This window comes from Bufo bufo, chromosome 7 (assembly GCF_905171765.1).
Source record: "Bufo bufo chromosome 7, aBufBuf1.1, whole genome shotgun sequence".
Taxonomy (NCBI): Eukaryota; Metazoa; Chordata; class Amphibia; order Anura; family Bufonidae; genus Bufo; species Bufo bufo.
Genome location: NC_053395.1, coordinates 58,492,787 through 58,517,070, shown reverse-complemented (window position 1 = coordinate 58,517,070; position 24,284 = coordinate 58,492,787).

Genomic DNA, 24,284 nt, shown 5'->3' with positions numbered 1-24,284 from the left:
CTGCCAGCGTATTGCCCTGTGAGACATGATCCTTACCCTCTGCTGCCGTGAATCCTCTCCTCTGTCAAATCATACCATGGTCCCACACTACCCCATGTGCGTACCCACTATCAGTATAGATGGTGACAGGTCTGCCAGCATGTAGAATACATGCTCTTGTGAGTGCAATGAGCTCAGCTGCCTGCTGTGTTGAGTGTGGATGCCCTTGAGTAGGCCTACAACATCATGTGTAGTGGGCAAAAATGGTGTAACGTCACATTGTGAAAGGAGTTGCCAACTCTACCATCATAGCACAGGCTGCAAGAGAACTCAGACATGCCGGCATCCCTTGAACAGGGGTGGGCATTACCTTTGAGAAAAATACACAAGGACGCAACTTGCCTCCGTGTTCTTGTGTCAGTACACCCGCCATGGTTTTACAATTTTGGCGTGCAAATATGTGGAAGGGCATATTATAGTCAGGGAGGCCCAGCCCCGGACTCGACATCAGCGAATGTTTCAGATAATCAAATGCATTGTACATTTCAGAAGACCATTTAATCAAATCTGGATTTTCTTCCAGAGTGGCTTGCCTCAAAACATTGTCATAATAGGAGCAATCAGGAATCCATTGTCTACAGTAGTTTATCATCTCAAGGAAAGATAACCTTTCTTTCTTGGTGTGCGGGGTGACCAGGCCCGCAATAGACTGGACTCTTTCTGTGCTGATTCTCCTTTCACCTTTTGTGAGGACAAAGCCCAAGTATTCAACCTGCATTTTACACCATTGCATTTTATTAAGTGTCACTTTGTGACCACATCCTGACAACCATTGTAACAGTGATAAACCATCCTGAAGGCTGGCCTCCGCTGACATGCTACACAGTAACAAATCATCGACATATTGCAGCAGCACAGAACCTTGGGGGGGGGGGGGGTACCATGGTTCCAACTTGGCTTGGAGGACTATGCTGTACACTACAGGTGAATCAGCATATCCCTGGGGCATTCTGCACCAGGTCAGTTGACGTCTGTCAAAGGAAAAAGCAAAAAGTAGTCTGGTCTTCTTGTTAACTGGGATAGAAAAGAATGCATTTTTCAGATCTATCACACTGAACCAAACAGCGTCTGCTGGAATGGCAGATAGTAATTGAGTGATGTCAGGTACAATAGGGGCTAAAGGCACAATGATGTTGTTGATGGCCCTTAAATCCTGTACAAAGCGGGTAGTACCATCTGCCTTTGTCACTGGATTCACAGGCGTGCTGTAGGGTGAAATCACCTCTTCCAGGATTCCCTTTTGTAGGAATTCTTTTATCATTGGCCTAAGTCCATCGAGTTTCTCTTTTGGCAGTAGGTATTGTTTCTGGAACACTGAAATGACACCTGGTTTCACAGTAGCTTTGTAAGGTGTGCAATCTATGTATCCTGTGTAATATTCATTTGAAGACCATAATGCAGGGTTAATGTTGTTAAGTTCTGGGTGGTTCTGTATGTTTTCAAGAATCAGTGGCACTGGTGTAGAGATTGGAATGAGATCTGAGTGTACTCTTATGCCCTGATTTTTGGCTGACACTTGTAAGTCAAGCTTAATGAACAAATCTTTACTTAACACACTTTAGGTTGCACTGCTATCTACCATGAATCCTACTCTCAGTCATCTAAGTCCACCCCTTTTAGTCGGACGCTGTGGTCCTCCTTCTGTCCGTCAGTAGTGTCCCAGTTATCCGTAAGAACAGAGCTCTGATGTTAAGCACAACACTTAAGATGTAACACATAACTTCAAACATTGAAACAAACAGATCTGACAATACAGACATGAACACACAAAGGGCCCATAAAAAAACTTTTCATCAACTTCAAATGAAAAAAAAATTTTTACAGCTCGATCAACACTGTTGGCACCAATAAAAACCAAAAAACTTCCAAGAAAAATAAATAAAATTCTCAATGCGCAAATTATATGAAAACAAATATCGTACTCCATACACATTTCATTCACATTTTCATGTACTCATTTTCACAAACAGCTCATAACCATGCCATTACACATAAAAACTGAATTGCACACACAGCTCTGCTAAAAGCATCCATTAGTCTTCACATTTTCACCTCCACTACAACTCAAAGCCACACCCATTCACATTCCACTGAATCATTTGTTGTACAACCCAGTCACACAATTTTCTTTGTTTCATCCCAAAACTTGCAGCAGAGACAAACACAGCTTTCCTGGAAACAGATAGCCACACCACACCCAGAATTGCTGATAGTATATGTTGTGCTGTATTTTCCAATGTCTTCTTGTCTTCACTCTGTGATTATTCAAATCTTATAAGAAGACAATATACATGTTATAATCATACAGTCATTTTGTTAAAAGCTGGATTCCCACATTACACTGCTTGGGAAAGAAAATGATTGAACAATTCTTTGTCTTCTATAATAATATTACACATATAACATCACTTACTCTACAGGATTCCCTCCCCCCTTGTATCATGTAATCCATATCCTAGGAAGGGTCATGGTCAAAATGTGGCCATGCTTTTTTGTCTCCCAGACAAAGACCCTTTATCATGTCCATGTGGTACGGGCTATTATCGCCATCCCTGGGAAAGGGGCTAGCAGCTTGCATGAACTCAGTCCATCCAGCTAAGTTATCCACCCATGGGTTAACTAGGAAGTAATTTGTGGGACTACACCGTGCAACATAAACTTTGCATGTTTCTCCCGTCTCAGTTTCGGGATAATCTGTTTTAGACCCTTGTGACTTCATTCCGTCTGATATTTTAATAATGCTACTTTCCTAGGACTGGCTGTACTGAACCTTTAAGGCTCAGAGAAATTAATCCTGTCAACTAGGCAAAGGACTCAGGACTGATCACAAAATATCAGAGAGTTTCATCAAACATATAATTTGCAGACCTCCGCAACACAGTAAAACAACAATGCAATGTCCTTAAAACACTATGCAAATAGTGAACTTCAGTCCGTACACTTACCACCCGGACATCAGTATCCTTATCTCAACTCTAATATTCTTATACTTTAAAACAACTTTAAAAGAGTCAAACCAAGCTCCATCCTTGTCTCCCTGTGACAATATTATCTAGTACGCACTATATTTTCTCTGAGTGATCCTCACGGCGGACACCCGGAGTCCCCGGGTCACTCCCCCAGACTCCCGGACTCTGTTCCCTGTATCCCTGGTGCAGTAATTATACTAGAAGATGGTTCTACTTACTAGATCGAGACATGGTCCTCGGATCGGCCAGAGGACAATAACAGATGCCTTTCTCACCGGACCCGAGGATGACCTTCTCGATCCCGGACACGAGCCTCCAAACTGATAGGAAATCTAACGTCCCTCTGGTACCCCTGGCACCTAACTTCTAGTATCGGCTTGGTTTGAGTCTTGTTCTGACGTCAGGAGAGCGCTTCACTCAGTAGGGAATAACAGACACAACAATGATGTACTGAATGAACGCTCTGAAGTTTATTTTTACTGCATACAGGTTATATAGAGGGGGTTTTACCCCCTTTATCAGCATATCAACGTAAGTTGTTTGTTCAACCTATCATATTAACACGTTCTATTCTACAGACAATCAAAAGAGAAACAAAAACAGAACTTCCATATTAGGAATATTGTCCGGGAGTAGTGCCAAAGAGATAAAATTCAGGGTTACAGAGAAAAGAAACTTATTTCTTAACAGCAATCAGAGTTAGTTTCTAACAAAGAAATGAAACTTAACAGAAAGCAGATTTAGTTTTAACATATAAAAACATGGATTCCTTTCAGTGTCCGTCTGATGAAACTGAGCCACAATGTAAGTCAATGGGGACGGATCAGTTTTCTATGACACAATCTGGCACAATAGAAAACGGATCCGTCCTCCATTGACTTTCAATGGTGTTCAAGATGGATCCGTCTTGGCTATGTTAAAGATAATACAAACTGATCCGTTCAGAACGGATGCAGACGGTTGTATCATCTGAACGGATCCATTGTGCAGATCCATGACGGATCCGCACCAAATGCGAGTGTGAAAGTAGCCTAATTATTATGTCCACTGCTTTTGGTAGTCAACAGCACAAGGAGAGATTTATCATTCTTGTACACCAGAAAACTGATAAACAAAAGTTGCCAATTCTGTTTAAAATGTTTGTAAATGGCGTTTTACTGCCAGCCTCTCCATTTTTTGAAAGGGGTGAGCTGGCCAAGAATAAATTCAGGGCGCATAGACTGTCAGAGGATGCACTTAATTTTTAACCAGGCATGAACTTCATGATAAATTAAATGCATCCCCCTGCTCTTGATAAATTTCCCCTGAGATGTTTGGTGAGTGGAAAACAACTCCAAACATGTTCTGACAGTTGCTGGCTATTATGGGATAATGGGAGTTGTATTTCTACAGCAGCACTTGCTGAGCCAGAGGTTGGAGACCATTGTTCTAGAAGTTTAAATAATTTCTTGCATCAATCATTATCAGGGTTTTTGTTTATTTCTAGTTTACATCAAATTTTATATTTCTCCTCTATTGCCTCCACAATTGCCTGAAAATTATTTATATGTTGTATTCTTCCTTGCAGGTGTGCACATGTCCATTTTGAAGGAAGGATGACATCACAGCTACAGAGTTGACCGTCTGATAGCCTAGCTCGACTGCCCACCTCTCCTGAAGACCCCTCAGTCAAGTGGAGGACATCATCTCTGAAAGAGGGTCCCACAGATGCATCCTAGCAGTTTGAGCACCACTCTTACAAGAAGAGTCAATGCCCTGAGTGATTTCACTGGGAATTACTCCAGGGTGGTACTTGTGTTGGGATGCACCTCTGGCTGACTATCATCATTCTATAAGATAATGATGTAGCTGTGTGCTGTCAATAACCCTATACAGATTTGTAAATTTTTAGATGAAATGGCTACTATCAGACAACCAGGAATGGATGTCTAACATCCCATGATCTATGCAGCTTATCTGGATACTTCATGCAGTACGGGAAGTCTAAGTGGCCATTTATGGACAGGTAGGAAAGATAGTTAGCTAACAAATGAGAAATGCATATATGAGTGATAATGTAATGATCAAAAGAGGAGAAAATGTGGCAGGAAAGAATTAACTCTGATTTCTTGTATCAATCATTATCAGAGTTTTGGTTCATGTCTGGTTTCTTTCCACTTTCCTGCTTCTCCTCTATTGATATAACTTTCAATTATTGCCTGGAAATGATTAATATGTTATATTCCTAGTTGAGGGCGTGGATATGTCCATTTTGTAGGAAGGATGACATTACAGCTACAGAGTTGACCGTCTGATAGCCCAGCTCGACTGCCCACCTCTCCTGAAGACCCCTCAGCTTTTTGAGAGTTGGGTGGAGGACATCATCTCTGAAAGAGGGTCCCACAGATGCACCCTAGCAGTTTGAGCACCACTCTTACAAGAAGAGTCAATGCCCTAAAAGCGTGATTTCACCGGGGATTACTCCAGGGTGGTCCTTGTGTTGGGATGCACCTCTGGCTGGCTGTCGTCATCCTTTTAGTTAGATAATGCAGTGTGTGTTGTCAATAACCCCATAAAGAAGCTGAATGTTCAGATGAAATGGCTTCTATGAGGTGGTCAGGAAGGGATATCTAACATCCCATGATGTATACAGCTTACCTAAATACTTCATGTAGTACATGCAGTTTAAGGGGCCTTTTTTTAGACAGCTAGGACAAATAGTTAGCTAACAAATCAATGAGAAATGCATATATGAGTGATAATGTAATGATCAAAAGAGGAGAAAATGTGAAAGGAAAGAAGTAACTCTGATTTCTTGTATCAATCATTATCAGTGTTTTGGTTCATGTCTGGTTTCTTTCCACTTTCCTGCTTCTCCTCTATTGATATAACATTCAATTATTGCCTGGAAATGATTAATATGTTATATTCCTAGTTGAGGGCATGCATATGTCCATTTTGTAGGAAGGATGACATCACAGCTACAGAGTTGACCGTCTGATAGCCCAGCTCGACTGCCCACCTCTCCTGAAGACCCCTCAGCTTTTTGAGAGTTGGGTGGAGGACATCATCTCTGAAAGAGGGTCCCACAGATGCACCCTAGCAGTTTGAGCACCACTCTTACAAGAAGAGTCAATGCCCTAAAAGCGTGATTTCACCGGGGATTACTCCAGGGTGGTCCTTGTGTTGGGATGCACCTCTGGCTGGCTGTCGTCATCCTTTTAGTTAGATAATGCAGTGTGTGTTGTCAATAACCCCATTAAGAAGCGGAATGTTCAGATGAAATGGCTTCTATGAGGTGGTCAGGAAGGGATATCTAACATCCCATGATGTATACAGCTTACCTTAATACTTCATGCAGTACATGCAGTTTAAGGGGCCTTTTTTTAGACAGTTAGGACAAATAGTTAGCTAACAAATCAATGAGAAATGCATATATGAGTGATAATATAATGATCAAAAGAGGAGAAAATGTGAAAGGAAAGAAATAACTCTGATTTCTTGTATCAATCATTATCAGGGTTTGGCTCATTTCTGGTGTCTTTCCACTTTCCTGCTTCTCCTCTATTGATATAACAATTAATAATTACCTGGAAATTATTAATATGTTATATTCCTAGTTAAGGGTGTGGACATGTCCATTTTGTAGGAAGGATGACATCACAGCTACAGAGTTGACCGTCTGATAGCCCAGCTCGACTGCCCACCTTTCCTGAAGACCCCTCAGCTTTTTGAGAGTTGGGTGGAGGACATCATTTCTGAAAGAGGGTCCCACAGATGCACCCTAGCAGTTTGAGCACCACTCCTACAAGAAGAGTCAATGCCCTAAAAGTGTGATTTCACCGGGGATTACTCCGGGGTGGTCCTTGTGTTGGGATGCACCTATGACTGGCTGTCGTCATCTTTTTAGTTAGATAATTATATGTGTGTGTGTTGTCAACAACTCCATAAAGATGTGTGAATGTTCAGATGAAATGGCTACTATGAGGCAGCCAGGAATGGATGTCTAACATCCCATGATCTATGCAGCTTATCTGTATACTTCATGCAGTACAGGCAGTCTAAGGGGCCTTTTCTAGACAGGTAGGATAGATAGTTAGCTAATAAATCAATGAGAAATACATATGTGTGATAATATAATGATCAAAATGGTGAAAAACATTAAAGAAATAAATTATTTCTGATACCCTGCCTGCCTGTAATCTAATTTAATTTATATTAATAATATATTCTGTTGTGCTTGAGAAAATGATACTTATATACGCATAAAAACTTTTTTAACAAGAAGACCTCATATCCACCCCCACATTCCAAGAAGACAAAAGACAAGGACACATATCTCTGGAATATGACTGCTCGCATTCTAATTAGTTGTTTACCATGTTCAATACTACATGCTCTTTGCATGCTGTATGTGACTATATTGTCATATTACAATATATTGTCATATTACTTTATTGTAATCCACTGCGGGGACCCTTAAAATAAGTGGAGAGGCAATTCTTCTTGAACTAGATGATCGCATTAATTGTCTTCATTAAAGTGGGCAATGTTAACCAGTTGTTGACTGCCCATTTATATACATCTGGGGGGGTGGGGGGGTGGGGGGGTTTGCATTTAACTCCACAAAGACATTTCTGAGTGTCCTTGCAGAGTTAGGATACTTTCAGATCTGCGCTTTCACTTTCAGCTATTGAGATCCGTCATAGGATCTCAAAAGTGGGGAAAATGCTTCAGTTTTGTCCCCATTCATAGTCAATGGGGACAAAACTGAACAGAAGGGAGCAAAGTGCACCAAAATGCATCTCGTTCCATTTAATTGTGTTCCAATGACGCACACAAAAACACTGCAAGCAGAGCTTTTGAATGCGTCCTGGGATGCAGAGCAAGACGAATGGAAAATAAATGGTGGCATGCACTCGGCTGGGATCCGGCTTTTGCAGATCCGCCATTTACAGACAATAAAATACTTACGAACGTGTACATGAGCCCTAATATGTATATTTACTCATATTCCTATGTAGTCCTACAGCCTGTCCATCTCATGCTGTGAGTAGAGACTTTATCTTTAGACCTCCATACATTTCCATGGGATTGAGTGATTTGCTTGTGTGAAGATTGGTGCTTATCTTATTAAACAATACCATAAGGGCGCAGTTGACCCAACATCTGGTATTAGCATAATAGAATTAGATGAAAAAATAGATGTTCCTACCACCACACAGCCTCCCAGATTCAGCGGAGCCGAAAGTCATCCTTTATCAAATACAGAAGGATCAGAACAATATGGGTTCCAACCTAAGGTTTTACCAATGCCTGGATCTTGGCTACAAGAGTTCGTGGAAGGAAAAAGCAGGAGGTAGACTGCCGATCAATCCAGCAGGGGCTATACATCCTGGGCCAGAGGTTTAAAACTGTGTTTAATCATTTAGTAAGCTTATCATGTCAATTAATTTGAAGACCATTGGCCAGGATACCCAACTTTCTGCATGGCCCTCAAGGACTCGGTAGTGGGGTTAGTTACCCCACAGTGGGCTTCATATTCCTCCCAGAAGCTCAAAATTCCTTCCTGGGGCTTCATCTCCACCCCAGGAAGTTTACCAGTAATAACAGTAAAATCTGTCATTCTGCACAATCCACCTTTCCCCATCCCCATGCCACATTTACATCAGACAGTTCTGCTCACCCAGGTGCTTTTGCTCTACAGGCACATCAGATATACCAAGTGGACTGACATGCAGGCTTTCTCTGACTGCACCCAATCATTTCAAAGAGAACCAGGATCTTTTTCATCAGCCTCTCAGAGTATTTGACTGGCCAGGTGTAGCACTCATTATCCTATTATTCATTTATGCCTTTAATAAGGCCTGAGGGCATTATTATACATATTACATCCCAATTCTGTAGAAATACTCACCAACTTCCGATTGCTAGCCATCTTTTAAATTCCCAATTGATAAGGGCCTGTCTAGTGACATGTTCATATTAGAGGCTTTTGTAGACCTACAAAAACCCACATATGTTTGAATTTGTTAGGGCAAGAAGAGTTTCCAGTGAAGAGTTTGCATTTGAAAGGAAATGTGAACACATCATGATCAGATTGAGCAACCGCGCGTATAATGTCAATCATTTTAATGGGGCCAAAGAAAGGGCTGCTGCTTGAAGAACCCGTGTACACAACAAGAAGATCCTCTCAAGATAGATGTGCCTCTACATGTGACAAATTTACCATTAGTACACAATTCAGCCATATCTGTAAGGATATTGTGGCAGTCATCTGCAAATCCATACTTGTCCTGTGTAAGGATGCTGACCTACGTTTCATTTTACAAAAGAAAGTTACATTTATATGAAAAAGAGCTGTTACAGAGGGAAACATTCCCCCCCCCCACAGCATTTAAAGAGGTTGTCTCACAGAAAATATTCTACAGTTTTCAAACCAGCACCTGGGTCTGAATACTTTTGTATTGATATGTAATTCAAAATTTTGCATAGCCACAGAGTTATTCAATAAAATGTATCTGTGTAGCACCACCTGCTGTTTTTTTTTCTTGTTTCTTTGACCTGCTCACTGAGATGGCCACACATGCGCAGTTTCATCCTTCAACTGGCTACTGAGCTGTGATAGGGAGAGCATGCACATGCTCCCTTAGCTGCAGCAGAAAAGACACTGCCTTTGAGCTGCCAGCTTGATATAAATCTAGCAGAGTGGGGAGATTTCTGGATCCATGTGAGGTACAGAGCTAGTTCTAGCTTTGTTAGAAAGATGTTGTCATGTACTATATGATGTTTGATTTATATTTTTTACATTAGTCATGGGATAACCCCTTTAAGCATAAAACAGGGTCAGTGTCTACCTGCTTCCACCTCAGAGGATCACACAAATGTGTTTACAGTCACTCCAATAACTGCAGAATGGTAGAACATGTCCTATTCTTGTCCATTTTGTGGACAAGGATTGGACATTTCTACAGAAGTTAAAAAAATAAATGGTGGCATGCACTCGGCTAGGATCTGTCTTTTGCGGATCCGCCATTTACAGACAATAAAACACTTACGACCGTGTACATGAGACCTAATATGTATATTTACTCATATTCCTATGAAGTCCTACAGCCTGTCCACCTCATGCTGTGAGTAGAGACTTTATCTTTAGACCTCCATACATTTCCGTGGGATTGAGTGATTTGCTTGTGTGAAGATTGGTGCTTATCTTATTAAACAATACCACAAGGGCCCAGTTCACCCAACATCTGGTATTAGCATAATTGAATTGGATGAAACAATAGATGTTCCTATCACCACACAGCCTCAAAGATTCAGCGGAGCCGAAAGTCATCCTTTATCAAATACAGAAGGATCAGAACAATATGGGATACAACTCACACAATAAGATATATAATACACGCTACAAGATAGGCCGTCTATCTATCGCAGGTCCAATTCTACCTAACTGGTCAGAAAATTCCATACTGGATGAATAAACTTAACCCGAATTCAAAGTCCTCTAACTGTCCTGAAAATTCTTAGATGACACTTAACCAGTTTTTTTTAACCTCTTAAGGACATAGGGCGTACAGGTACGCCCTTGTTCCCTGGTACTTAAGGACACAGGGCGTACATGTACGCCCTGTGTTGTTCCGATCACTGCCGCCCGGCCGGCAGTGATCGGAACCCGGTGCCTGCTCAAATCATTGAGCAGGCACCTAGGCTAAATGCGCGGGGGGGTCCCGTGACCCCACCATGTCGGCGATCGCGGCAAACCGCAGGTCAATTCAGACCTGCGGTTTGCTGCGATTTCTGCATTTTCTGATCCCCGCGGTCCCTGACAGCGGGGATCAGAAAATTTGGTATTTCTAAAATATATCTGTATCCCCCCCCTGCACCCCAGAGTGATTTTAGCCTGGTGGGAGGTGCAGGGGGAGGGTTGCGGGCGGTGTGGGAGGCGGGCGGTGCGGCAGGCGGGATTGCGATCCCCCGCCCGCCTCCCCTTGAATAATCGTTGGCTTCTAGTGGGTATACCAGGGTGCCAGCACATTGCTGGCACCCTGGTATAAACGGCTGACATCTGCGATGCCGTTTACCCGTTTCCATACAGCGGTCCGTACGGACTGCTGTATGGAAAAGGTTAACAGCTCAGGGAGCTCCCTCCCTCTCCTGCCTTTGCAGCCCCCCGATGGAGAGGGAGAGAGCCCCCAGACAGCCCCAAGAAAGATCCCCTCCTTACCCTTCCCCGTCTGCGCAGTTCTGGCCAGTACTGAGCAGACGGGGAAGGTTCCCATGGCAACAGGACACCGTCTCAGGCATCCTGCTGTCCATGGTGCTGAACAGATCTGTGCTAAAAGGCATAGCTCTGTTCAGACAAAGTGTAAAATACAGTACAATACAATATATATTGTACTGTACTGTATTATACAGACATCAGACCCACTGGATCTTAAAGAACCAAGTGGGTCTGGGTCAAGAAAAAAGTGAATAAAAGTGAAAATAAAGTAAAAATCAAAAAACACATTTATCACTGATTAAAAATGAAAAAAAAAAAAAAAAATTCCCTACACATGTTTGGTATGGCCGCGTCCGTAACGACCTGATCTATAAAACGGTCATGTTACTTTACCCGAACGGTGAACGCCATAAAAATAAAAAATTAAAAACTATGATGAAATTGAAATACTTCCCAAAAAAGGTAATAAAAGTGATCAAAAAAGTCGCATGTACGCCAAAATTGTAACAATTGTAACAATCAAACCGTCATCTCATCCCGCAAAAATCATACCCTACCCAAGATAATCGCCCAAAAACTGAAAAAACTATGGCTCTTAGACTATGGAAACACTAAAACATGATTTTTTTTGTTTCAAAAATGAAATCATTGTGTAAAACTTACATAAATAAAAAAAGCATACATATTAGGTATAGCCGCGTCCGTATCGACCGGCTCTATAAAAATATCACATGATCTAACCCCTCAGGTGACCACCGTAAAAAAATAAAAACGGTGTAAAAAAGCCATTTTTTGTCATCTTACGTCACAAAAAGTGTAATAGCAAGCAATCAAAAAGTCATATGCACCCTAAAATAGATGCCAATCAAACCGTCATCTCATCCCGCAAAAAATGAGACCCTACTTAAGATAATCGCCCAAAAACTGAAAAAACTATGGCTCTTAGACTATGGAGACACTAAAACATTTTTTTTGTTTTAAAAATGAAATCACTGTGTAAAACTTACATAAATAAAAAAAATTGGATACATATTAGGTATCGCCGCGTCCGTGACAACCTGCTCTATAAAATTACCACATGATCTAACCTGTCAGATGAATGTTGTAAATAACAAAAAAAAACGGTGCCAAAAAAGCTATTTCTTGTTACCTTGCCGCACAAAAAGTGTAATATAGAGCAACCAAAAATCATATGTACACTAAACTAGTACCAACAAAACTGCCAACCTATCCCGTAGTTTCTAAAATGGGGTCACTTTTTTGGAGTTTCTACTCTAGGGGTGCATCAGGGGTGCTTCAAATGGGACATGGTGTAAAAAAAAACAGTCTAGCAAAATCTGCCTTCCAAAAACCGTATGGCATTCCTTTCCTTCTGCGCCCTGCCGTGTGCCCGTACAGAGGTTTACGACCTTATATGGGGTGTTTCTATAAACTACAGAATCAGGGCCATAAATAATGAGTTTTGTTTGGCTGTTAACCCTTGCTTTGTAACTGGAAAAAAAATATTAAAATGGAAAATCTGCCAAAAAAGTGAAATTTTGAAATTGTATCTCTATTTTCCATTAAATCTTGTGCAACACCTAAAGGGTTAAAAAAGTTTGTAAAATCTGTTTTGAATACCTTGAGGCATCTAGTTTCTTAGATAAGGTCACTTTTATGGAGTTTCTACTCTAGGGGTGCATCAGGGGGGCTTCAAATGGAACATAGTGTCAAAAAAACAGTCCAGCAAAATCTGCCTTCCAAAAACCATACGGCGCACCTTTCACTCTACGCCCCGCTGTGTGGCCGTACAGCAGTTTACGGCCACATATGGGGTGTTTCTGTAAACAGCAGAGTCAGGGAAATAAAGATACAGTCTTGTTTGGCTGTTAACCCTTGCTTTGTTAGTGGAAAAAATGGGTTAAAATGGAAAATTAGGCAAAAAAATGAAATTCTCAAATTTCCTCGCCATTTGCCAATAACTCTTGTGCAACACCTAAAGGGTTAACGACGTATGTAAAATCAGTTTTGAATACCTTGAGGGGTGTAGTTTCTTAGATGTGGTCACTTTTAGGGAGTTTCTCCTCTAGGGGTGCATCAGGGGGCTTCAAATGGGACATGGTGTAAATAAACCAGTCCATAAAAATCAGCCTTCCAAAAACCAAACGGCGCACCTTTCACTCTACGCCCCGCTGTGTGGCCGTACAGTAGTTTACGGCCACATATTGGGTGTTTCTGTAAACGGCAGAGTCAGGGCAATAAAGATACAGTCTTGTTTGGCTGTTAACCCTTGCTTTGTTAGTGGAAAAAATGGGTTAAAATGGAAAATTAGACAAAAAAATGAAATTCTCAAATTTCCTCCCCATTTTCCAATAACTCTTGTGCAACACCTAAAGGGTTAACAACGTATGCAAAATCAGTTTTGAATACCTTGAGGGGTGTAGTTTCTTAGATGGGGTCATTTTTGGGTGGTTTCTATTATGTAAGCCTCGCAAAGTGACTTGAGACCTGAACTGGTCCCTAAAAATTGAGTTTTTGTAAATTTCTGAAAAATATCAAGATTTGCTTCTAAACTTCTAAGCCTTATAACATCCCCAAAAAATAAAATATCATTCCCAAAATAATTCAAACATGAAGTAGACATATGGGGAATGTAAAGTCATCACAATTTTTGGGGGTATTACTATGTATTACAGAAGTAGAGAAACTGAAACTTTGAAATTTGCAAATTTTTCCAAATTTTTGGTAAATTAGGTATTTTTTTGTGCAAAAAAAATATTTTTTTGACTTCATTTTACCAGTGTCATGAAGTACAATATGTGACGAAAAAACAATCTCAGAATGGCTTCGATAAGTCAAAGCGTTTTAAAGTTATTAGCACTTAAAGTGACACTGGTCAGATTTGCAAAAAATGACCTGGTCCTAAGGTGAAAAAAGGCTGTGTCCTTAAGGGGTTAAAAATTAAAGTCATAGCTTACTTTAGCGTAAGTGGTCATAGGGGAAAACAGCAGGACACTTTTATTTGAGCTCCTTATCACATAGAGAAATAAACATAAGACACGATTATCCATTTCAAAATCAATTATTAAAACAAAATCCCTGCAGAGAAAAATTGTGATCCAGAAGAAGACAAAAACCTAGACACATTTGGCCAGTTTGTATCACAGGTAAAAAAATCTTTCTTGACCCCGAGAAAAGGCCATCGGTCGGAAGACCCTGGATCAGAGCCATTGATAATTCCACCTGGTTGGGGTCTACTTACCTGTATATCTCACTTACCTATTGTGAAGGATGGAAATTTATTGAAATGTGCCCATCTGACCTCCATGTTGGATGTGCACACGGAGACGAAGACTGTTGCGATCTCTGTTGACTCTTGGTTTCTTCATCTGGGACGCTGGTCTGGGGCTTGTATCCTGAAAGCCTCTTGCCTTAACTATCAGCCTGGCGTCCACCGGCATGCTACGCAGATAGGAAGACTGTTGTAACCGTCTCCGTGTGGTTGGTGATTGAACCTGCTTGGTCGCTGCATCCAAAATTTTGGTGATGCTATGACTGCTGTGTGTTTAATCCATAAAGTCGAGTTCCTATAGAAGCACAGAAAAGCATAGTAAATATGTGGTTGGAAAACAGCTGTTTTAGATTGATAGACAGAACCTGCCCTGCGGGGTAAAATATCTGCCCATTAACGGCATATCCATATATAAAATGTCACATCCGAAAAGAGCGGAGCTCGCCTACTTGGCTATTTTCTTAAGCCCCACTAAAGTGAAAGGAGAGAGCAGCACAACGTTGGCCACTTCCCCTTTCCTGGCTGTGTGTGACAGGGTCCCGTTCTTGAGACAGCAGCAGGTGTCAGAGGTAGGAACCTAGACACTGTAACCTGGGAATGTGCCATACATTTCCAGATAGAACAAGCCCTTTAATAACAGAGGACACAGCACCCTCTAAGCAGGTCCTGTAATGTCACCTTCATTATGTTGTAGGGCTGGTAGGACATACGCACGTACACTACCAGTTCTGACTGCTATGGCATGGCCACATGGGGAAGATTGCCCAACATGGAAATTTTACTGCAGATTTTGCTGACATTCCACAGTGGATTTCGGTGCGGATTTACCAAAGATCTAACTCTACGCATTGTAAACGGTGAAATATACAGTGGAAATCTGTAGCATAAATTAAACCAATCAGATTTCATCTTTTATTTTGGACAGCTCCTTTGGAAAATGAAATGAGGAATCTGGTTGGTTGCCATGGTAAACTAAGCCAGTTCTACTTTACACCAGTTTGATAAATGACCCCCTTAATTCTTCTCTGTACCAATCATGATTCCTATTCGTTTTGAATGTGTACTCTTTGTGGAAGCTTCCATGCTGATTTTTTTTAGATGAGGTATTGGTCATTTCAAAGACAATGTATAAGAAACTGGTTATACTAAAATATTGATAATGTGATAGTTTGGTAGATCGCTACTTATTGGCACCAAAAGAAAAGTCCACTGGAATCTGTGTAAATTCAGATGTAGCAAATGGACTTGAGGGCATGGATGTGCATATTACACCTCAAATCTGTCATTACACTCCCTAACTTACTATTGTTAGGGCAGCTTTTAAATGACATAGTGATTAGGGGCCTTTCTAGTGACAAGTACATTGTAGAGTCTCCAGTCAGTCAAGAAAGGGTTAATTCTTGGAACCACTTTGGCTGACTTCCTAGTTAAAGTGCATGAGGTAGGTATCAATAATAAGCCCCTGGAGTAACTATGGAAATTGTGCTGCTGATGTTATAGATGCATAAGTCTATCACATAAAGTACCCACAGATGAAGGTTCCATAACAGAAGGACAAACGGCCATTTGCAGAGCCATGCTTGACATGTCTGGAGACCTGGAGCTTCACCATCTGTAGAGGGAGGAAGGGGACGTCCGCCTAGGCAGCCAGATCAGCCCTATCGCCTAACCAGCCAGATCAGCCCAATCCACCTATCCAGTCAGATCAGCCCTATCTGCCTAGCCAGCCAGATCATCCAAATTAGCCCTAGCCATCAATGGGTCGACAGATGCTGCAGCCAGATTTCCCTCACATCCAGCGCCAGCTGCTGAAAATTACGTGTAAGGCCAGAAGTGGTCAAATTTGTCTATCTCCGTAAAAGGCTGGCACAGAGTGTTTAATATTGTGTAACTGCTTACTAATCTGTTTCTTTAACTCTTTAACTACTTAAGGACCACAGGTTTATACCCCTCTAGTGACCAGGCCCTTTTTTACAAATCGGCACTTCACAACTTTAACGGTTTATTGCTCGGTCATGCAACTTGGCACCCAAATGAATTTTACCTTCTTTTCTTCTCACAAATACAGATTTCTTTTGGTGGTATTTGATTGCTGCAGAGATTTTTCGTTTTTCCGATATTAATCAAAATAGGCCGCAATTTTCTCAAAAAAAGGGTATTTTTAACTTTCGTGGTTAAATTGTTCAAATATAATTACATTTATATACAAGTTTGTGTCAGAATTTATTGTGCTACATGTCTTTGATGAAAAAAAATCCAATAAGTGTATATTTATTGGTTTGCGCAAAAGTTATAGCGTTTACAAACTATGGTAGAAAAAATGGAATTTCCGCATTTTGAAGCAACTCTGACTTTCTGAGCACCTGTCATGTTTCTTGAGGTGCTAGAATGCCAGGATAGTATAAATACCCCCCAAATGACCCTATTTAAAAAGAAGACACCCCAAAGTATTCACAAGGGACATGGTGAGTTCATGTATGATTGAATTTTTTTTACAAGTTAGCGGAAAATGACACTTTCTGAGGAAAAAAAATAATGATTAAAGTTTCCATTTCTGCTAACTTCTGGTAAAATAAAATAAAATCTCCCACGGACTCACTATGCCCCTCAGTGAATACCTTGGGGTGTCTTCTTTCCGAAATATGGTCATTTGTGGGGTGTGTTTACTGTTCTGGCATTTTGGGCGAGGCTAAATTGTGAGCAACCCTGTAAAGCCTAAAGGTACTCATTGGACTTTCGGCCCCTTTACGCACCTAGGCTGCAAAATAGCTTCACACATGTGGTATCGCCGTACTCCGAAGAAGTAGGGCAATGTGTTTTGGGGTGTATTTTTACATATACCCATGCTGGGTGAGAGAAATATCTCTGTAAATTGACAACTTTGTATAAAAAAAATTATAAAGTTGTCATTTACAGAGATATTTCTCACACACAGTATGGGTATATGTAAAAATACACCCAAAACACATTGCCCTACTTTTCCTGAGTACGGCGATACCACATGTGTGACACTTTTTTGCAGCCTAGGTGCACAAAGGGGCCCAAATTCCAATGAGTACCTTTAGGATTTCACAGGGCATTTTTTACGCATTTGGATTCCAAACTACTTCTCACGCTTTAGGGCCCCTAAAATGCCAGGGCAGTATAAATACCCCACAAGTGACCCCATTTTGGAAAGAAGACACCCAAAATTGTGTCACACATGTGGTATCGCCGTACTCAGAAGAAGTAGGGCAATGTGTTTTGGGGTGTATTTTTACATATTGTGTGTGAGAAATATCTCTTTGTGAATGACAACTTTCCCCATTTTTTTTATACAAAGTTGTCAATTTACAGAGATATTTCTCTCACCCAGCATGGGTATATGTAAAAAGACACCCCAAAACACATTGCCCTACTTCTCCTGAGTACGGCAATACCACATGTGTGACACTTTTTGCAGCCTAGGTGCGCAAAGGGCCCAAATTCCAATGAGTATTCCAAACTACTTCTCATGCTTTAGGGCCCCTAGAATGCCAGGGCAGTATAAATACCCCACAAGTGACCCCATTTTGGAAAGAAGACACCCCAAGGTATTCCGTGAGGGGCATAGCGAGTTCCTAGAAGATTTTTTTTTGGGCACAAGTTAGCGGAAAATAATAATTTTTTATTTTCTTACAAAGTCTCATATTCCACTAACTTGTGACAAAAAATAAAATTTTACATGAACTCGCCATGCCCCTCACGAAATACCTTGGGGTGTCTTCTTTCCAAAATGGGGTCACTTGTGGGGTATTTATACTGCCCTGGCATTTTAGGAGCCCTAAAGCGTGAGAAGTAGTTTGGAATCCAAATGCGTAAAAAATGCCCTGTGAAATCCTCAAGGTACTCATTGGAATTTGGGCCCCTTTGCGTACCTAGGCTGCAAAAAAGTGTCACTCATGTGGTATCGCCGTACTCAGAAGAAGTAGGGCAATGTGTTTTGGGGTGTATTTTTACATATACCCATACTGTGTGTGAGAAATATCTCTGTAAATGACAACTTTTCAATTTTTTTTATACAAAGTTGTCAATTTACAGAGATATTTCTCTCACCCAGCATGGGTATATGTAAAAAGACACCCCAAAACACATTGCCCTACTTCTCCTGAGTACGTCGATACCACATGTGTGACACTTTTTTGCAGCCTAGGTGCGCAAAGGGGTCCAAATTCCAATGAGTACCTTTTAGGAGGGCATTTTTAGACATTTGGATTTCCGACTTCTTCTTACGCTTTAGGGCCCCTAAAATGCCAGGGCAGTATAAATACCCCACATGTGACCCTATTTTGGAAAGAAGACACCCCAAGGTATTCCGTGAGGGGCATGGCGAGTTCATAGAAGATTTTTTTTAAGTAAGCAAAAATTGATTTTTTTTTTTTTTTTCCAACAAAGTCTCCCTTTCCGCTAACTTGGGACAAAAAGTTCAATCTTTCATGGACTCAATATGCCCCTCAGCGAATACCTTGGGGTGTCTTCTTTCCAAAATGGGGTCATTTGTGGGGTGTTTGTACTGCCCTGACATTTGATGGTCTCCACAATCATTACATGTATGGCCAGCATTAGGAGTTTCTGCTATTCTCCTTATATTGAGCATACGGGTAATGAGATTTTTTTTTCCGTTCAGCCCCTGGGCTGAAAGAAAAAATGAACGGCACAGATTTCTTCATTCGCATCGATCAATGTGGATGAAAAAATCTCTGCCAAAAAATGTGCAAAAAAAAAAAAGAGGGGAAAGGCGTCTGCCAGGACATAGGAGCTCTGCCCAACATCCAAACCCACTCAGCTCGTATGCCCTGGCAAACCCAATTTCTCCATTCAAATCAATCGATCTGGATGAATAAATCATTGCCAGAATTTTTTTTCTTTTTTTTATACAAAGTGTTTGCCAAAGCATATTAACACCGCCCCTCAGCTCATAAGCCTCGGCAAACGTATCTTTTTTACTGCAGAGGAGAAATCTCGTCTTGCAACACCGCATACACCGACTTTTGTGTAATCTGACAGCAGTGCAATGCTTCTGTCAGAATGCACATCAGTGCTGCAGCTGGTTGATCGCTTGGTCCACCTAGGAGGTAAAAAAAAACAAAAAACAAAAAAAAACAGGCAGCAACGCAATAAATTTATTAACATTACTTTATATAACATTTGAAACAGAACATTAACTTTTATAAACTTTATTGAACTTTTGAAACAGAACATTAACTTTTTTGATTTTTTTTTTACCTTTAGAGGATAAACCTCTCCTTCCCCATGGGACAATGTGCAAAGCGCAAATCGCCCAGAGATGTGGCGAAGTACATTATGCACTTTGTCCCAGGTGAAAGGAGAGGTTTGTGGCAGCTCTGTGTGAAAGGGCCCTAAGACCCCTGTGTGCCTGTCCTGTGTCACGCAATCCCTACACTAATAGTGTACCTGTGTGTGGTACTTGCGGAAACACTCCCCTATGCATAGGGCAGGCTGGTCAGGACAGTCAGGACAAAAAAAGGTGGTGTCATGCCTTATTCCAGCCCTGCTACAGACACGACATCTTTTTCTTGGAGAACGCTGAGTTGGGGTACCAGGATAGACACTCGGGAAGTGTCTGGCATGTAGCCGGCTCACTACATCAGGGACTTGGGGCACAGACCCTCTTGGATACAGGAGTTCCAAAACGATCTCTTCCTGGAATTTTAGGAAGGATCCTGTTCTCCCAGCCTTACTGTAGACAACAAAACTATTATAAGCAGCCAATTGAATTAAATAAACAGACACCTTCTTATACCAGCGTCTGGTGCGGCGGGACACTAAATAGGGAGCCAACATCTGGTCATTGAAGTCCACCCCTCCCATGTGAAGGTTATAGTCGTGGACAGAGAGGGGTTTCACAATTACTCCAGTTGCCCTTTCAATTTGGACAGTCGTGTCTGCGTGAATGGTGGACAGAAGGTAAACGTCCCTCTTGTCCCTCCACCTCACCGCGAGCAGTTCTTGGTCACACAAGGCAGCCCTCTACCCCCGTGCAAGTCGGGTATTAACGAGCCATTGGGGGAAGCCCCGGCGACTAGGTCGCGCGGTGCCACAGCATTGAATTTCGACTAGATGCAAGTGCTGAAAGAGTGCCACAAAATTGTCCACATATAAGTGGTACCCCTTGTGGAGTAAGGGTGACACCAAGTCCCAGACAATCTTGCCACTGCTCCCCAGATAGTCAGGACATCTGACCGGCTCCAGTTTTGAGTCTTTTCCCTCATAGACCCTAAAACGATATGTATAGCCTGTGGCCCTTTCACAGAGCTTATACAGTTTGACCCCATACTGGGCGCGCTTGCTGGGAATGTACTGTTTGATGCCAAGGCGCCCGGTAAAATGTACTAGGGACTCGTCTATGCAGATGTTCTGATTGGGGGTATACGCATCTGCAAATCTGGATGACAAATGGTCTATGAGGGGCCAAATTTTGTGGAGCCGGTCATAAGCAGGGTGGCCTCTTGGATGACAGGTTTTATTGTCAGCAAAATGCATAAAACGCATGATGACCTAAAAACGTGCCCTGGACATTGTAGCAGAGAACATGGGCATGTAATGTATTGGGTCTTTAGACCAATAGGACCGCAATACATTTTATTTTGTTAGACCCATGCTGAGGATAAGGCCCAAAAAAATTTTTTATTCGGAAACTGTGACTGGTTTCCACTGGTAAGGCTGGGCATAGAAGCTTTCCGGATTGGCGGTTATATAGTCTGTGGCGTAGCGGTTGGTTTCTGCCACAACTAAGTCATAGAGATCCGCGGTGAAGAACAGCTCAAAAAACTCAAGGGCCGATCCTAAATGAGCTGTCTCCATGCGAACTCCAGACTGGGCGGTGAAAGGGGGCAATACGGGTGCGGTGGAAGCAGGGGATTGCCAATTAAGGTTTGCCAGCACCTCTGGGATACTAAGGGCTCTACGGGCCTGTGAACGTGGTGGCTGCGACGGGGGAGTTAATGCACGTGCCACTGTACCAGCTTGAACTGCCCTTCTGGTGCTCGCGACTTCACCAGGGAATACGGCAGTGCTGATAGAAGGTCCAGGATGTGCTGCGCTGCTGGTGTATGCCGCACCATAAAAAAGATCAGCGCTAGCACCACTCTGCTGCAAATGAGGCTCATCATGCGGGGTAGGCAGAACACTGACATGGGATCGGGTACACCTGACCGTAGCAAGGACCTCAACCTCGTCATCATCACTAGCGGTTAGAGTGCCACTGCTGTCTACAGGTTCATATTCTGAACCACTGGATTCAGCGGGTGAGGCGTTCCCATCGGTTTCATCCATCACGGCCAGAATCCTGTAGGCCTCTTCAGCGGAATACCCCTTGTTTGACTTTTTGGACTAACTAAATTTAGGGGGTATTCCTCTGAGACTACCCAGGAAAAAGAGCAAACCTGCCTAGTAAAAAGGAGTGCTTGAGAAGTAAAGCTGCGATCGCTAATAAAGATCCAAAAAGCTCAAAAGTGATCTTTATAGCAGCGCAGCGATTTTACGGTGTTATTGCAGTGATCAGAAAAAAATTAATTCTGTCACTACGGTGGGGCGGACTGAACGCAAGTGTGCACACAAGATCAGGCCTGATCGGGCGAACACTGCGTTTTTTGAAGAGCCTAAGGTGACCCTAATGTACTTATATAGATCTGATTGCGATCAGTCTTGATCACTTACAGATACTATATAGTACTAGTGCTGATTAGCGACAGCGATGACGCTATTCAGCGACTAATCAGTGACTGCGGTGCGGTGGGCTGGGCGCTAACTACATAACAAGTAGCTATCTACCTGGCGGTGATGAGGGACCCTTACAGGGGGGTGATCAATGACAGGGGGGTGACAGGGGGGTGATCAGGGAGTCTATATGGGGGTGATCAGGGGTTAATAACGGGTTAATAAGTGACAGGGGGGGTGTAGTGTATGTATGGTGATTGGTGCTACTTACAGAGCTGCCTGTGTCCTCTGGTGGTCGATCCAAGCAAAAGGGACCACCAGAGGACCAGGTAGCAGGTATATCAGACGCTATTTACAAAATAGCGTCTGACATACCCATTTCATTGGATCTTTTAAAAAATCTACAGCCTGCCAGACAACAATCGCTGCCGGCAGGCTGTAGATGAACTTCTGAACTGCGCAATCCTGTGAACGCGCGTTCACAGGAAATCTCGGGTCTCACGAGATGACGCCTATTGGCGTCATCGAGACCTGAGAGAGCCGCCGCACTGACGCCTATCGGCGTTAGTGTGACGGGAGGAGGTTAACATGTATGACTATTTGATGTCCTTTCTGTCATATCTTTAATGAATTTCTATCATGTCTCATTGAAAATGTTCACCTTCTGATAAAATATCTTGTTCCATTTTGGCATTAACCTTCTAAGCCCAAGGGAAGGGCAACCCTCCAGCCATGTTTCCCTAGAGGTTTCCCCCACAGGGGGTTTTCCTCTCCTGAGTGCAGGGGAACCAAAAGTCAAGTTTGTGAGCTGTTGCTGGAGTGCTGGTTCCTATGTGTGTCAGTACGTACTGAGTCCAGTATGGTGTTCGGATTGCAGTACGGTTGCATGGGTTCCAGTTCACCTTGGTGTGGTCTTCTATTGTGCAGTCCAGCTGCTGCGGCAGGTAAGTTACCATGCCTTCCTGGGTTCTTGGTTCAGTTGTTATCCCCGCCACTGCTCCTATGTGAGGGATTATCAGGGCGACTCAGGGTCTTAGGTATCCTGGGTATAAGTCCTACCATCCAGGTCCGCTCATACAGTGAGGAGTTAGGGTGAGGATTAGGGACGTTTTAGGAGGTGACCTGCTCCCTTATCCTGGCCTAGCTGCTTCTCCACATACCTAATATTGTATGGTGGGGAGTTTCCCCCTCTTCCCACTGTGACACCAGCAGGTTCATTTCTAGTGTTAAATGTGCCAATATTGTTCTTTTGTCTTCTTTTTTTTTCTTCTAATTAGTCTGCAGATCTTTAGGGTAACCTATGTATAGCTACCCTCCGGCTACTAGATTTACCATTCATATAATTTTGTGCTTCCCACTGTCCTGTTGATCAGTCTTAAAGGGAACCTGTCGCCATGAAAATGCAATGTAAGCTACAGACACTATGTTATAGCGCAAAAGGAGCTGAGCAGATTGATATCGTTTTATGGGAAAAGATTCTGTAAAACTTATACTTTATCCATTTAAATCCCTGCTCATTCTGGGCTTTGACATCAAGGAGGCAGTCCTATCAGTGATTGACAGCCCTCCCTCTATGACTGTGTATACAGAGATAGCTGTCAATCACTGATAGGTCCGCCTCCTGGGCTTCACAGTCCAGAATGAGCAGGAATGTAAATGTATAAAATACAAGTTATACTGAATATTTTCCCACAAAACTATATATCAATCTGCTCAGCTCCTCCTGCTCTAGAACATGCTGCCTGTAGCTCAGAAACCATGTTTAATGTGACAGGTTCCCTTTAAGCTGGCTATAAATTAGATGCATATGTTGGCAGGATCAGTCACCCATCTAATGTGTAATGTGTATGGGGACCTCCCAACTATCTCCCAGATGTCAGAGTAGAGAGAGACTGGGCAGTTGTATTTCAAAATGCTCTGTCCTTTTGTACTCAGGAAGATGAGCCATCCACCAGATGTTTCTGGCAGTGGCTTTCTCCCCTCTCCCATTCATAAGAGAGCATGCATGTGTATTGAGATACCCAAGAGATAATGTATGGTCTATTTTATGATTGAATTTTATTCTAGATTACCTGTTCAGTACAGTTTTTCACTTGTGTATATA